A 15,511-nucleotide genomic window follows, 5' to 3' on the forward strand; every position below is an offset into this window, starting at 1 on the left:
GGACCGGCGCCTGAGAACAAAGAATATCGCGCGTTTTTCCCTGCGGTACCAGTGGGCAGGTGCTTTTTGGAAGCCTTGAAGGGACAGGGACCCTGGTGCTAGGGAGGCAGGGCAGCAGGACCAGTGAGCGGGTGCCTGGGACCGGCGACTGAGGACAAAAAAAAAATCGCGTGTTTTTTCCTTTTTTTTTTCTGTTCCCTCTCTCATTGTTGCTGTTGTTGTTTTGGTTTGGAGAGTGCTTTTTGGAAGTCTTAAAGAGGCAGGACAGGTCACTTAGACCAGAGGCAGGGAATCTGGGGATCTCTGGGCACTCTAATCTCCTGGGCAGCAGGGAGCACAGAGGCCCCTTACGGAGATGAATAGCCTCCCGGCCACTCCCCCTCCAACGGGGCTCCACAATTTTGGAGGAGCAGCCCCAGCCAGGTGACGCCCACAGCAACAGCAGAGATAAACCCCATAGCAACCGGGCAGGAAGCAGAAGCCCTGTCTGCACACAGCTGCACAGCACAAGCCACTAGAGGTAGCTATTCTCCCAGGAGAGGAAGGCCACAAACCAACAAGAAGGGAAGCTCTTCCAGCGGTCACTTGTACCAGCTCTGCACACTATCTCTATCACCATGAAAAGACAAAACTACAGGCAGACAAAGATCACAGAGACAACACCTGAGAAGGACACAGACCTAACCAGTCCTCCTGAAAAAGAATTCAAAATAAAAATCATGAACATGCTGACAGAGATGCAGAGAAAAATGCAAGAGCAATGGGATGAGATGCAGAGAAAAATGCAAGAGCAGTGGGATGAAGTCCGGAGGGAGATCACAGATGTCAGGAAGGAGATCACAGAAGTGAAACAATCCCTGGAAGGATTTATAAGCAGAATGGATAAGATGCAAGAGGCCATTGAAGGAATAGAAGCCAGAGAACAGGAACGTATAGAAGCTGACATAGAGAGAGATAAAAGGATCTCCAGGAATGAAACAACACTAAGACAACTATGTGACCAAGCCAAAAGGAATAATATTCGTATTATAGGAATACCAGAAGAAGAAGAAGAAAGAGGAAAAGGGATAGAAAGTCTCTTTGAAGAAATAATTGCTGAAAACTTCCCCAAACTGGGGGAGGAAATAATCGAAGAGACCATGGAATTACACGGAACCCCCAACAGAAAGGATCCAAGGAGGACAACACCAAGACGCATAGTAATTAAAATGGCAAGGATCAAGGACAAGGAAAGAGTTTTAAAGGCAGCTAGAGAGAAAAAGGTCACCTATAAAGGAAAACCCATCAGGCTAACATCAGACTTCTCAACAGAAACCCTACAGGCCAGAAGAGAATGGCATGATATACTTAATGCAATGAAACAGAAGGGCCTTGAACCAAGGATACTGTATCCAGCACAACTATCATTTAAATATGATGGCGGGATTAAACAATTCCCAGACAAGCATAAGCTGAGGGAATTTGCTTCCCACAAACCACCTCTACAGAGCATCCTACAGGCACTGCTCTAGATGGGAGCACCCCTAAAAAGAGCACAGAACAAAACACACAACATATGAAGAAGGGAGGAGGAGGAATAAGAAGGGAGAGAAGGAAAGAATCTCCAGACAGTGTATATAACAGCTCAATAAGTGAGCTAAGTTAGGCAGTAAGATACTAAAGAAGCTAACATTGAACCTTTGGTAACCACGAATCTAAAGCCTGCAATGGCAATAGGTACATATCTCTCAATAGTCACCCTAAATGTAAATGGACTTAATGCACCAATCAAAAGACACAGAGTAACAGAATGGATAAAAAAGCAAGACCCATCTATATGCTGCTTACAAGAAACTCACCTTAAACCCAAAGACAAGCATAGACTAAAAGTCAAGGGATGGAAAAACATATTTCAGGCAAACAACAGTGAGAAGGAAGCAGGGGTTGCAGTACTAATATCAGACAAAATAGACTTCAAAACAAAGAAAGTAACAAGAGATAAAGAAGGATACTACATAATGATAAAGGGCTCAGTCCAACAAGAGGATATAACCATTCTAAATATATATGCACCCAATACAGGAGCACCAGCATATGTGAAGCAAATACTAACAGAACTAAAGAGGGAAATAGACTGCAATGCACTCATTGTAGGAGACTTCAACACACCACTCACCCCAAAGGATAGATCCACCGGGCAGAAAATATGTAAGGACACACAGGCACTGAACAACACACTAGAACAGATGGACCTAATAGACATCTATAGAACTCTACATCCAAAAGCAACAGGATATACATTCTTCTCAAGTGTACATGGAACATTCTCCAGAATAGACCACATACTAGCTCACAAAAAGAGCCTCACTAATTTCCAAAATATTGAAATTCTACCAACCAATTTTTCAGACCACAAAGGTATAAAAGTAGAAATAAATTCTACAAAGAAAACAAAAAGGCTCACAAACACATGGAGGCTTAACAACATGCTACTAAATAATCAATGGATCAATGAACAAATCAAAATAGAGATCAAGGAATATATAGAAACAAATGACAACAACAACACTAAGCCCCAACTTCTGTGGGACGCAGCAAAAGCAGTCTTAAGAGGAAAGTATATAGCAATCCAAGCACACTTGAAGAAGGAAGAACAATCCCAAATGAATAGTCTAACATCACAATTATCAAAACTGGAAAAAGAAGAACAAATGAGGCCTAAAGTCAGCAGAAGGAGGGACATAATAAAGATCAGAGAAGAAATAAACAAAATTGAGAAGAATAAAACAATAGCAAAAATCAATGAAACCAAGAGCTGGTTCTTTGAGAAAATAAACAAAATAGATAAGCCTCTAGCCCAACTTATTAAGAGAAAAAGAGAATCAACACAAATCAACATAATCAGAAATGAGAATGGAAAAATCACAACAGACTCCACAGAAATACAAAGAATTGTTAAAGACTACTATGAAAACCTATATGCCAACAAGCTGGAAAACCTAGAAGAAATGGACAACTTCCTAGAAAAATACAACCTCCCAAGACTGACCAAGGAAGAAACACAAAATTTAAACAAACCAATAATGAACAAAGAAATTGAAGCAGTAATCAAAAAACTAACCAAGAACAAAACCCCTAGGCCAGATGGATTTACCTCGGAATTTTATCAGACACACAGAGAAGACATAATACCCATTCTCCTTAAAGTGTTCCAAAAAATAGAAGAGGGAATACTCCCAAACTCATTCTATGAAGCCAACATCACCCTAATACCAAAACCAGGCAATGACCCCACCAAAAAATAAAATTACAGACCAATATCCCTGATGAATGTAGATGCAAAAATACTCAATAAAATATTAGCAAACAGAATTCAACAGTATATCAAAAGGATCATACACCATGACCAAGTGGGGTTCATCCCAGGGATGCAAGGATGGTACAACATTCGAAAATCCATCAACATCATCCACCACATCAACAAAAAGAAAGACAAAAACCACATGATCATCTCCATAGATGCTGAAAAAGCATTTGACAAAATTCAACATCCATTCATGATAAAAACTCTCAGCAAAATGGGAATAGAGGGCAAGTACCTCAACATAATAAAGGCCATATATGATAAACCCACAGCCAGCATTATACTGAACAGCGAGAAGCTGAAAGCATTTCCTCTGAGATCGGGAACCAGACAGGGATGCCCACTCTCCCCACTGTTATTTAACATAGTACTGGAGGTCCTAGCCACGGCAATCAGACAAAACAAAGAAATACAAGGAATCCAGATTGGTAAAGAAGAAGTTAAACTGTCACTATTTGCAGATGATATGATACTGTACATAAAAAACCCTAAAGACTCCACTCCAAAACTACTAGAACTGATATCAGAATACAGCAAAGTTGCAGGATACAAAATTAACACACAGAAATCTGTAGCTTTCCTATACACTAACAACGAATCAATAGAAAAAGAAATCAGGAAAACAATTCCATTCACCATTGCATCAAAAAGAATAAAATACCTAGGAATAAACCTAACCAAAGAAGTGAAAGACTTATACTCTGAAAACTACAAGTCACTCTTAAGAGAAATTAAAGGGGACACTAATAAATGGAAACTCATCCCATGCTCATGGCTGGGAAGAATTAATATTGTCAAAATGGCCATCCTGCCCAAAGCAATATACAGATTTGATGCAATCCCTCTCAAATTACCAGCAACATTCTTCAGTGAATTGGAACAAATAATTCAAAAATTCATATGGAAACACCAAAGACCCCGAATAGCCAAAGCAATCCTGAAAAAGAAGAATAAAGTAGGGGGGATCTCACTCCCCAACTTCAAGCTCTACTACAAAGCCATAGTAATCAAGACAATTTGGTACTGGCACAAGAACAGAGCCACAGACCAGTGGAACAGATTAGAGACTCCAGAAATTAGCCCAAACATATATGGTCAATTAATATTTGATAAAGGAGCCATGGACATACAATGGCAAAATGACAGTCTCTTCAACAGATGGTGCTGGCAAAACTGGACAGCTACGTGTAGGAGAATGAAACTGGACCACTGTCTAACCCCATATACAAAGGTAAACTCAAAATGGATCAAAGACCTTAATGTAAGTCATGAAACCATTAAACTCTTGGAAAAAAACATAGGCAAAAACCTCTTAGACATAAACATGAGTGACCTCTTCTTGAACATATCTCCCCGGGCAAGGAAAACAACAGCAAAAATGAGCAAGTGGGACTACATTAAGCTGAAAAGCTTCTGTACAGCGAAAGACACCATCAATAGTACAAAAAGGAACCCTACAGTATGGGAGAATATATTTGAAAATGACACATCCGATAAAGGCTTGACGTCCAGAATATATAAAGAGCTCACCCACTTCAACAAACAAAAAACAAATAACCCAATTAAAAAATGGGCAGAGGAACTGAACAGACAGTTCTCTAAAAAAGAAATACAGATGGCCAACAGACACATGAAAAGATGCTCCACATCGCTAATTATCAGAGAAATGCAAATTAAAACTACAATGAGGTATCACCTCACACTAGTAAGGATAGCTGCCATCCAAAAGACAAACAACAACAAATGTTGGCAAGGCTGTGGAGAAAGGGGAACCCTCCTACACTGCTGGTGGGAATGTAAATTAGTTCAACCATTGTGGAAAGCAGTATGGAGGTGCATCAAAATGCTCAAAACAGACCTACCATTTGACCCAGGAATTCCACTCCTAGGAATTTACCCTAAGAACGCAGCAATCAAGTTTGAGAAAGACAGATGCACCCCTATGTTTATCGCAGCACTATTTACCATAGCCAAGAATTGGAAGCAACCTAAATGTCCATCGGTAGATGAATGGATAAAGAAGATGTGGTACATATACACAATGGAATACTACTCAGCCATAAGAAGTGGAAAAATCCAACCATTTGCAGCAACATGGATGGAGCTGGAGAGTATTATGCTCAGTGAAATAAGCCAAGCAGAGAAAGAGAAATACCAAATGATTTCACTCATCTGAGGAGTATAGGAACAATGGAAAAACTGAAGGAACAAAACAGCAGCGGAATTACAGAACCCAAAAATGGACTAACAGGTACCAAAGGGAAAGGAACTGGGGAGGATGGGTGGGCAGGGAGGGATAAGGAGGGGGGAGAAGAAGGGAGGTATTAAGATTAGCATGCATGGGGCAGAGGGAGAAAGGGGAGGGTGGGCTGCACAACACAGAGAGGACAAGTAGTGACTCTACAACATTTTGCTAAGCTGATGGACAGTAACCGTAATGTGGTTGTTAGGGGGGACCTGATATAGGGGAGAGCATAGTAAACATAGTATTCTTCATGTAAGTGTAGATTAAAAATTAAACAAAAAAAAAGAAAGAAAGAAAGAAAAGGGGGATTACTCCTTGATAGGATAAAACTATTGGTAAATCAAAGATCAACGCATGCTTTAAATATCCTTAATGTTGATCACTTAAAGGGTGTCAGATGATCAGCTATGGAGGTACTCTTTTCTGATAATATTCCTTTCTCTTAAAAAAAAAAAAAGCAGTTACTGTGTGCTGACCTCCAATGAGTTCTGCACAGTGGTATAGAGGGCATGTCAAAATGTGGGCAAAGGGTCTGTTTGTTTCTAGGCAGAAGATCAAGGCCTAGCTTGGATACCCAGAAAATGAACTAAGATACGATATGAGGAGGAGCTTCCAGCATCAGCACTCTCTGGAGGACTTGTGCCAGGGGATGATCATCAAAAAGCCTCCACAGGGATCCGGACGATGCTGCGGTTGTGGCTGCATCCAGCCCACCGTCTCCTGGACTTGCCATAGGAATGAGGAGGGAGATGTCTAGGATGGCATGTGCATACAGTGAGACAACGAATTTGACCGGATCTGTACTGTTGGAACTCAACCAGGAGTTGGGAGGGGTGCAAGTTGTAGCACTCCAAAATCTCATGACTATAGACTATCTACGGTTAAAAGAACATATGGGATGTGAACAGATCCCAGAAATGGGCTGCTTTAATTTGTCTGATTTCTCTCAGACTGTTCAAGTACAGTTGGACAATATCCATCATATCATAGACAAATTTTCACAAATGCCTAGGGTGCCTAAATGGTTTTCTTGGCTTCACTGGAGATGGATGGTAATTATAGATTTGCTTTGTTTATGTCACCGTATTCCTATTATGTTAATATGTGTGTGCAAATTAGTTAGTAGTTTAAAACCTATACATACTTAAGGTACTCTACAAGAAGATATGTCAAAGAAATAATCAATCCTCCCATGTTTCCTTCCATATGCTTTTCTTCTTTCTTCCTAATTACAACCCTTAAATAGAATTTGTGCCTCATATCGAATTTACCGAGTATCATAATCATAATTCCTCCAGGTGGTAAAGATACCTCGAGACAAGTGCTGGGCATAGAAGCCACAGGGCATAAATCTGCAAAGAAGTAAAAAGCTAACCTTTGCAAACAATATGGCTTCTCTCTCACTTACCAACTTTACATTTCCCTGTATGGCCCCGGAAGATGGCTGGTTAGCCAGAGACGGGTAAGATTCCTCAAGGGAGGAACAACCTAAGACAGGCACAGTCACAGGGGGGCCATCAGGTGAGAGTCTGGGGATCAACAGAAGTGAGGCTCAGAACCTCACCCCCCCTGCTTTGAGAGAAATCTTCTGCATCCGTGGATGTCTTGCTGCCCTTGTCTAGCCTGGATTAATACTTAGTCCATAGGCACACACCTGATCATCTGATCATCTACATTTGCCCTCTTACAGCACTAAACTATGTTTTCTACCTTTATCTTGCATCTACCTACCACTTCAGCATTTTATTAAAAATAAAAATAATAATAATAATAAAGGGAGAAATGTGGAATCAACATATAAATCAAGTACAAAAATCAAACGAATATTCATATTTGACCTGATTGTTTATAGGTCATATTGCATGATCAAAACCATAAGTTTCTGTGATGAATGCCCTTGTACTGTTCACCATGTAAGAATTTATTCACTATGTAAGAATTCGTTCACCATGTAAGAACTTGTTCGTTATGCTTCAGAAGATTGGAGACTGACGAGAATTAGACTTGAGATGGATTAATGATTGTACATTGAGCGTTGACCCTCCTATACTGAATTTTATTGTTGTTAACAACCATTTGATCAATAAATATGAGAGATGCCCTCTTAAAAAAAAAAAAAAAAAAGACAGCTTTATATGTGCTGATATGGAATGATCTCCATGATATACTAAGTGAAAAAAACAGGCTACAGACAAGTATGTTATATGCTGTCTTAGGATAAATAACAGTTTTCATAAACACATATGCTTGTATCTCTGTAAATACTTCTGGAAATATATCCCCAAATTTATCATACCTTTTACCTCTAGAGAGAGGGACCGGGAATCCAAGTGATAAGCGTTAAGGAGAAACCTGCTTTTCATGCTATTCCTTTTTATGTCTTTTGAATTTTGTGCTATGTGCATATGTTACTTAATTGAAAACATCTGACTTAAATAAATAGGTATAAAGAAAGCTGAGGGACTTCCCAGGAACATGAGATGATATAGGCCATCTCATCAATCTGAGCGAGGCCCTCTGGCAGAGGAAAATTTCACTAAACTTTATAAGTAAAAGGAATTTCCTTCAGAGGAAAAAGAAAACAAACACGACAGGATGTTTAATTTGGGAGGTTTGACCAAGGTACCAAGTTTTGATAGATTTCAGATTCCAAAGTGAGGTGTAAGCCTATATGGAAATGTCAATGTATGTGCCAAGAGCAGGTTAGACAACTGACCACGTTAAGGCGCCAACAAGTTGAGAGGGGAGAGGGGGAATTTTGTAAGGAGGATTTCTCCGGAGGGAGCTATGGAGTTAGTAAGCCTTCTGCACAGAGGCAGGGGAGCTTCAGCAGGACCCCTGGAGACTTACTATGCACTCCTTACAGGATTACTTATGAGGCCCAGGACTGAGAAAACTCAAGGGACCAGGTTGCAGACAAGAACACCAGCAGGACCTCTCCTGTTGCCCAGAGATCATTTTAAATGAATCCTGTCCACATGGGCAGCTTGCTGTGGTGAGGACCATAGAGAAGAAGATACTGACAGGGCAGATGCCAACAGGAGAACAGATGCAGCTGCCCAAAGATAGGGCACTGCTCAGCTCCGTGGACTGGTCAGTGAGGGCCCAGGCACAGAGTGTGTGAAGGACCTGGGCGACTGCCCATGAGAGTGTCTCAACTGCTAGGCCCAGAGAGCGGAAGCCAGACAGCACAGTGGGTTAGTATTTTCTTACCAGTCACGTCTCTCCTTCCTTCCTACTATGGCCACTCCTGGCTCCTGCTCCTGGCTGAGCTCCTCACACAGCATGGAGCTTCAGGGGAGGTACAGGAGCAAAGAAGCTCCTACCTTCCTGGATCACAGACTCTCTTTGGCAAGAGGCCCCAGCTGAAAGAAGGGAGAAGCCTTGGTTACTAGGTTGAGGTTGTGTTTGTGGCTTAAAGCCACCGTAAGGATTTTCTTATCTAGGAGTGACCAGAAAGTGATGGAGGTGCTTGAGTGCTCACTGGGAGAGGAAGGCAAGGCCTTCTCCCCATGAAGAGTTTTAAAAGGAGGTAGGGGATTAACATAAAGTATCTTCCATGGTCACAAAGCACAAGTCTGCTTGTTCAAAAGCCAGTTATACAAACGGGTTAGTTAACAAGAGTTAAGTTCAAAGACCTGATTTAGTATGTGAATTTTTTCATTGTTTTTCATTCTAACTTCGAATGATTAGATCTTATCATGAATGATTACAGAGATCTATTAATATACATTAAAAGTAGAAATTGATCAAGGCTATGTGTAGACACTAAGAGAAATAATAAAAAGACTACAAATTTGTATGACTTTTATCAATTATCTACACTTGAAGAAAGCCATGTATAATGACAGAGTATATGAAATGTTTAATACAAATATGAAAATTTAAATCAAAGCCAGTGACCACTGCTCACCTGGTATAAGCTCAAAATGGGTGACTTAATTATACCTTTATGTCCATTATTCCACATGTAAGAAGGGGTACTGAGTCACTCTTCTCTTTTCCACCACCCTTCTACTGGAGCCTCTCTCTTAAACATACTATAAATTTATTTAGCCTAATAAATTAAGTAAAGTTTTCTGTGGCTCCATTTTTAGCTCTATTCTGCTGTATTTAGGGCCAAATAATACATTTTATTTCTCCAGGTCATGTTAAATGAGATAATTTTTAATTTTCTTACATTCCAACTCTTCTCCATTATAGCTTAAGATACTGGTACCTCTGATGAACATCATGTGTGTAGTTGAGAAATAGATACCAAAACTGTGAACTTATGCTTTATTTTAATATGAGGTAATAGCCTTGGAAAGATTGTCAGGAAGCACCCAGAAGTGACTTTTCATCTTCCTGAAATAAACTGGTGGATATTCACATTGTATTAATCAGAGAGACCCAGGCCAATTATATGTAATTAACTTTTAATCCTTGTAGGTTATTCAGAGAATATGCAATCAATTGCACAGACAAGTTCATTTTACTTTTGTTTCAGAACAACATACATCTGATTCTTTTGCAAAGCATGACAATCTTTTAAGCCAAAACTTTATTTAGGAAGTTTAGTTCTCCTGAAGTGGAACTTTGTATATACAATATTCTCCCATTGGTTGAGAAAGGTTTCAGTATTTGTCATGAGGGGGTGGCAGGGGGATGCAGTTTTTATTTGATGTTTATGAACATTGAGTTTCCCAATTTTGCGATTTACATACCAGACAAGGGCTAATTTCCTAATATATCAACAGTTCCTACTTGGTTTGGGTAAGAAGATGAACCCACAATAGAAAAATGGGCCAAAAAATAAAGTATGGATAATTCCCATAAAAGGACATCTAACTGGATCTTACACAAATTTAGAGATGTTCCACTTTATTGTAATAAGAGAAATGAAATTTTAAATGATAATGCAATATCACTTTCACCTACAGATTGGTAAAGATCAAAAAGTTTGAAGATACATTTGAATTTGAAAAATAATAGAAAAGTAGACACACATCCTATACAACTTTCTCAAAAAGAGGGTATTTGGCATTATCTATCAAAATTACAAAGGGAGATATGTGTTAGTAAAAACTTGCAGAGCTATGTACTGAAAAGGGTAAAATTTGCTGTATATAAGTTATACCTTAACTTTTTTTTGTTTTTGTTTTTTTAATTTTGGTATCATTAATCTACAATTACATGAGGAACATTATGTTTACTAGACTCCCCCCTTCACCAAGTTCCCCACACATACCCCATTAGTCACTGTCCATCAGCGTAGTAAGATGCTGTAAAATCACTACTTGTCTTCTCTGTGTTGCACAGCCCTCCCCGTGCCCCACCCCCACATTATAGATGCTAATTGTAAGGCCCCCTTTCTTCTCCCCCACCCTTCTCCCTCCCTTCCCACCCATTCTCCCCAACCCCTTTCCCTTTGGTAACTGTTAGTCCTTTCTTGGGTTCTGTGATTCTCCTGCTGTTTTGTTCCTTCAGTTTTTCCTTTGTTCTTATACTCCACATATGAGTGAGATCATTTGGTACTTGTGTTTCTCCGCCTGCCTTATTTCACTGAGCATAATACCCTCTACCTCCATCCATGTTGTTGCAAATATACCTTAACTTTTTTTAGTGAAAAAAGTTAACATCAGTCTCCTCACAAGAAACCTTTAAAGAAAATGATACTGATCTATGCCATTAGGCAATATATTCTAAAATATATTCAGTGAAAAAAGCAGGGTACAGAATGGTGTATGTTCTTTACATATTTCTTTTAAAGACAAATCACATCTGGTTATTCACATACATATGTAAATGTAGATAACCTCTAGAGGTGTACACAGAGGAGTTATTTTTTGCTGTATATGCTGTCATACTGCTTGGTTTTGTTTTGTCTTGTTTTACCAAGTGTATTACTTTTTTAAGTATAATAGTACCTTAAAAAGTGGGAAAAAAATACAAACATACATGCCTTTGACACAAAAATGTTTCTTCTAGAAATTTATTACAAAGATACACTTACCTTCATGCATATTGATATATGTTCAAGGTTGTTCATTGTAGCATTGCTAAAAAGAGCCAAAGATTGAAACAACCTAAATGTCCACCAAATAGGACACTAGTGAAATCATGGTATTATGAAACAGGAATACTTAGAGGCTATGAAAAAAAAAAAGAGAGGAAGTTCCTTATGTACCAAGCAAGATGCAGAATAGTACATATACCATTGTTGAGGTAACAGGGGAAGGTAATATTTACATGCATTTGTTTAAAAATGATAAAATCACCCTTAGGAGATACAACAAAAGCATAAAATGGATTGCCTCTGGGGAGAAGAACTGGGTCTCTGGGGAGCAGGAGTGGGAAGGCAAGTTTTTACAAATATTTATACTCTTTGAATCTCAAGCTGTGTGGAAGGATCACCTATTAATGTAAACTCTAGGTTTCCCTGGCCTAGAATTACCAATACAGCTGCAAGGGTGCTCACTAGAAGGTAACCTCTTACCCCCATAAAGAAATGGAACCTGCCTGACTGCATGAAAATGAACTGGGTCTCTTTCCAGCGAATGCTCCAGGGAGACTAACTGGCTAGCCACTAGTCTTAACAATCATACAGCCAATTACAAGAGGTTCCTCACCCTTTGACAAGGATGTGGACACCAGGGGTGGAGAGCTCAAAAGTCACCAAGGGAAAGGCCAGAAGCCTTGACTCAGGATGAAACTTTTCTGAAGTGAACAGTTTCCTCACTGTGATCTCCATCTCCAGAAACAAATGGCTCTCCGCCAAGCACAGAGATTGTGGCCACACAGCCGGGTCAGCCTGCTGTGCATGTTTCTCAGGATTGTGCTGTTTGAGCAAAAGACAGATTCAGAGAAATTCAAGCATCCCAGTATAAGACCACCATTTCCATAATTTTAGGCTTATGTGTACCAATAATTTATCAATATTTCTAAAAATCTTCAGGACTATTTAATTACATGATAATGAGAAGTAATTTAGATCCAATGAGGAAACAAATGTCTGTGCTCAGACTTGAGGAAACTGTCCCCAGAATAAACTGCCATTATAAGGATTAGAGTACATTAAACATATAATATTGAGAACACCAGTTTAAATTCTTTTCTATATTATATTATATGATGAGTGGGTATCATTATTTGAAGAAAAGACAGTAAAAATCTTGAACATAGTAAGTTATAAGTGTATTTATTAAGTATTTTCCATATTAATTTTTATGACATGTTAAGTATTTGAGAATATTTCTTGGTCATAAGAGATTCTGAACCTATGTATAAGTTAGAAACACTTTGGTTAAGAAATGAGAGAAAACCTGATCCTAACACTGGCTTAAACAAAACAGGAACTTACTCAGTTATGTAACTGAACAATCCAGGAATACGGCTTCCTACTATGCCGCTCTCTGGGATAGAAGGCTGAAGTATCTCTCCCTCTCTCTCTCTCTCTCTCTCTCTCTCTCTCTCTCTCTCTCTCTCTCACAGCTCCATTCTCAGACTGGTTTCTACTCAACACATCAAGATGGCTACAGCAACCCTGGGCCTTATTTTAAGGATAAAAATCTGGCAGGAAAAGAATCTCTCTCCCAGGAGTCCCCACAAAAGTATCATGACTGCTAGCTGACTTGGAATGATGCTTTTATTAATCAATTAGTCTGGCCAGGGGAATGCAGTATCTGGATTGATTTAGGTCACAAGCTTTCACCCCCCTGCTGAAGTAGCCACACTGGGGAGGCAGGGGTTTCTACAGATGGGAACTAGAACACAGTTACTAGCAGAAGGGTGGTTGCTTGGTGGGCAGTAAAGAGAACAGCTGTCAGTAAACAGCTGTAGCCTGACTTAATTGGTGAGCAATGGAAATCCAGCAGGAATGAGTATCTACCAAGAACAAGAAAGGCACACTGAAAGATAGAGGATAGGAAATAGATGTTTACATCCATCATTTGACATTAATGTTTTAAATTAAAGAGTCAATGTTTCTGGACTGGATAGACAACTTCAAAAAGAAAGAATAATCAATGTTTCTGGACTGGACAGGCAATTTCAAAAAGAAAGAATAAGAATAATTGCTTTATTCTTCAAAACAAACAAAAAAAAAGACCTCATAGAACAAGTTTTGAGAAGAAAATTTTATCCTGAGAATAACTGCAAATATAAGATTACTCTCATTTAAAAGCATGTCAGAAGTAGAAGACAGCCCTGGGAATCAGCTGCTGTCAGTTCTAGATGGCATGTCTAATCTGAAAATGATTTATTCCTTTCCATGTAAGGTTCTTCTACAATATGTAAATTGGAGGTGATTCGTATAACTCATGTAGTGGTAAGATAAAAGAAAAGCTAGAGTAAGAAGTTTGGGTTGGAAGCAGAGTGATTTTTAACAATAATTTTTGACAGTTTCTATACTCATCAAGCATTTAATGGCAAGAAATTTAGTCCAAGAATTTTTCTAAATCATTGCAGAGAATTAATAATTATCAGAGGAAGAAAAACATTTTACTAGTTTACTAGTTTCTAAAGAGGCATTGTCTTTCCTTTGGCACAGGGCCCAGTGGATTTAGCGTGTATAATTTCTCCTGAGCTCCTCTGGCAGGGGTTATTGGTAGCTTACCCAACAGCTATTCCCAGCTTCTTTCTGGCTTAAAAAAATAAAAACATAAATAAAATAAAAAGCCCTATTTCGATCGAGCAATGCTGTGCCCAGCTTCAAAGTCTAAGTAAATCATGCACTCTCATTTTCTTTTTGTCAGTCTAGTGATGGCCATGTGATCAAGTTCTGGCCCAAGACATCTGCTGGGAGCTTCAATATTTCTTCCTGCTTAGGAGATCTTAAAAGAAGAGAAAGCCCTTTTTCTCCAGTCTCCTTCCGTCCTGCTTGAGATTCACCGGATGATACAATGTTTAGAGCAACTGCGCCATCTGCTGGCCACAAGGGGAAGGTCAAGAGAACAGCCAACTTGTGTTCGAGCATCATCCGGCTGAGGACACCCCACTCATCACCTGCTTCCACACGTTTTGTTAAGTGGTATATTATGGGTCACGTGGCATGAGCACTTTTAAGTATTCTGTTGCTTTCAGCCAAAGCCATTTGTAAATGATACAGCTCCTTCTCAAATTTCTGACTTGTGGTTGCCATACTAAATACCACACAGCTAAATTAGGAGGTTATATATTGGCCTCACAAAGCCTAATACAAAGGACTAACTTTTAAAAACTCAAATTTGAAGAAAAACTATTTCTTAAACTGTCCTATTTAACTTTTATCCAGTATTCCCCCCTACCACCCCAAAAATAAAATTCAAGCCAGCCTTTTTACCATTTTCTTTGGGAAGCCATTAAATAAATTTATCAGCAAGATGGAATTCCTTCCCAGCCGACATCTCTCCTGTTTCAAATGACAATAAGTAAAATTTGAAAAGGAAAGTTCTGAACTCACGATAAGGCAGAGCCTTTACTCAAAGCCACACAAAGGGACAACAGGCTGCTCCTGAAGGTAGTGTCAGATTACACAGGAGAGTTTAAGGATAAACAGAGTAACAAGACGTCATAAAGGACATTTAAGTTGGAATTCGACTAGATTATCTTTGAGGTTCTTCTCAACTCTGAGATTAAAGGATTGTATGTTCTTGAAATCTCAGATATTAAAACTGAAATATGTCATTTCTGCTTGACTTTGCAAAACTGTTCTTATTATGACCTTCTCTCCTTAAATAGTTTATATATTCCTTTTTTATTTTTATTTTTTGCTTTCTGGCTGCCTACTCCCCATCCTTAATATCATGTGACCCAAATTCTCTACCCTGCCTCTGCACTAAAAGCGGTACATTAGATCCCCAGAGCTATTCATCTTAAAGCTGGAAGTTTGTAACCTTCTTAATCTTTATCTGCTCTGGATTGTCTGCTCTGTTAGGGACGGTAGGAAGGCATGAGGAGGAAGA

General features: G+C 39.2%; 1 long non-coding RNA gene across 2 annotated transcripts in view; it reads right to left on the reverse strand.

Moving 5' to 3' along the window:
* LOC118970076 (uncharacterized) overlaps window positions 1–15,077 on the reverse strand; it is a 60,948-nt gene extending 45,871 nt beyond the window's left edge. For both annotated transcript variants that reach the window (XR_005057884.2, XR_012122480.1), the window contains exons 1-2: window positions 15,010–15,077; window positions 8,802–8,953 (exon numbers count right to left, since the gene is read on the reverse strand). This is a non-coding gene — a long non-coding RNA (uncharacterized lncRNA). The remainder of the gene's footprint in view (window positions 1–8,801; window positions 8,954–15,009) is intronic.
* Window positions 15,078–15,511: the final 434 nt, after the last annotated feature.

The sequence above is a fragment of the Manis javanica genome, chromosome 1 (genome assembly GCF_040802235.1).
Source record: "Manis javanica isolate MJ-LG chromosome 1, MJ_LKY, whole genome shotgun sequence".
Taxonomy (NCBI): Eukaryota; Metazoa; Chordata; class Mammalia; order Pholidota; family Manidae; genus Manis; species Manis javanica.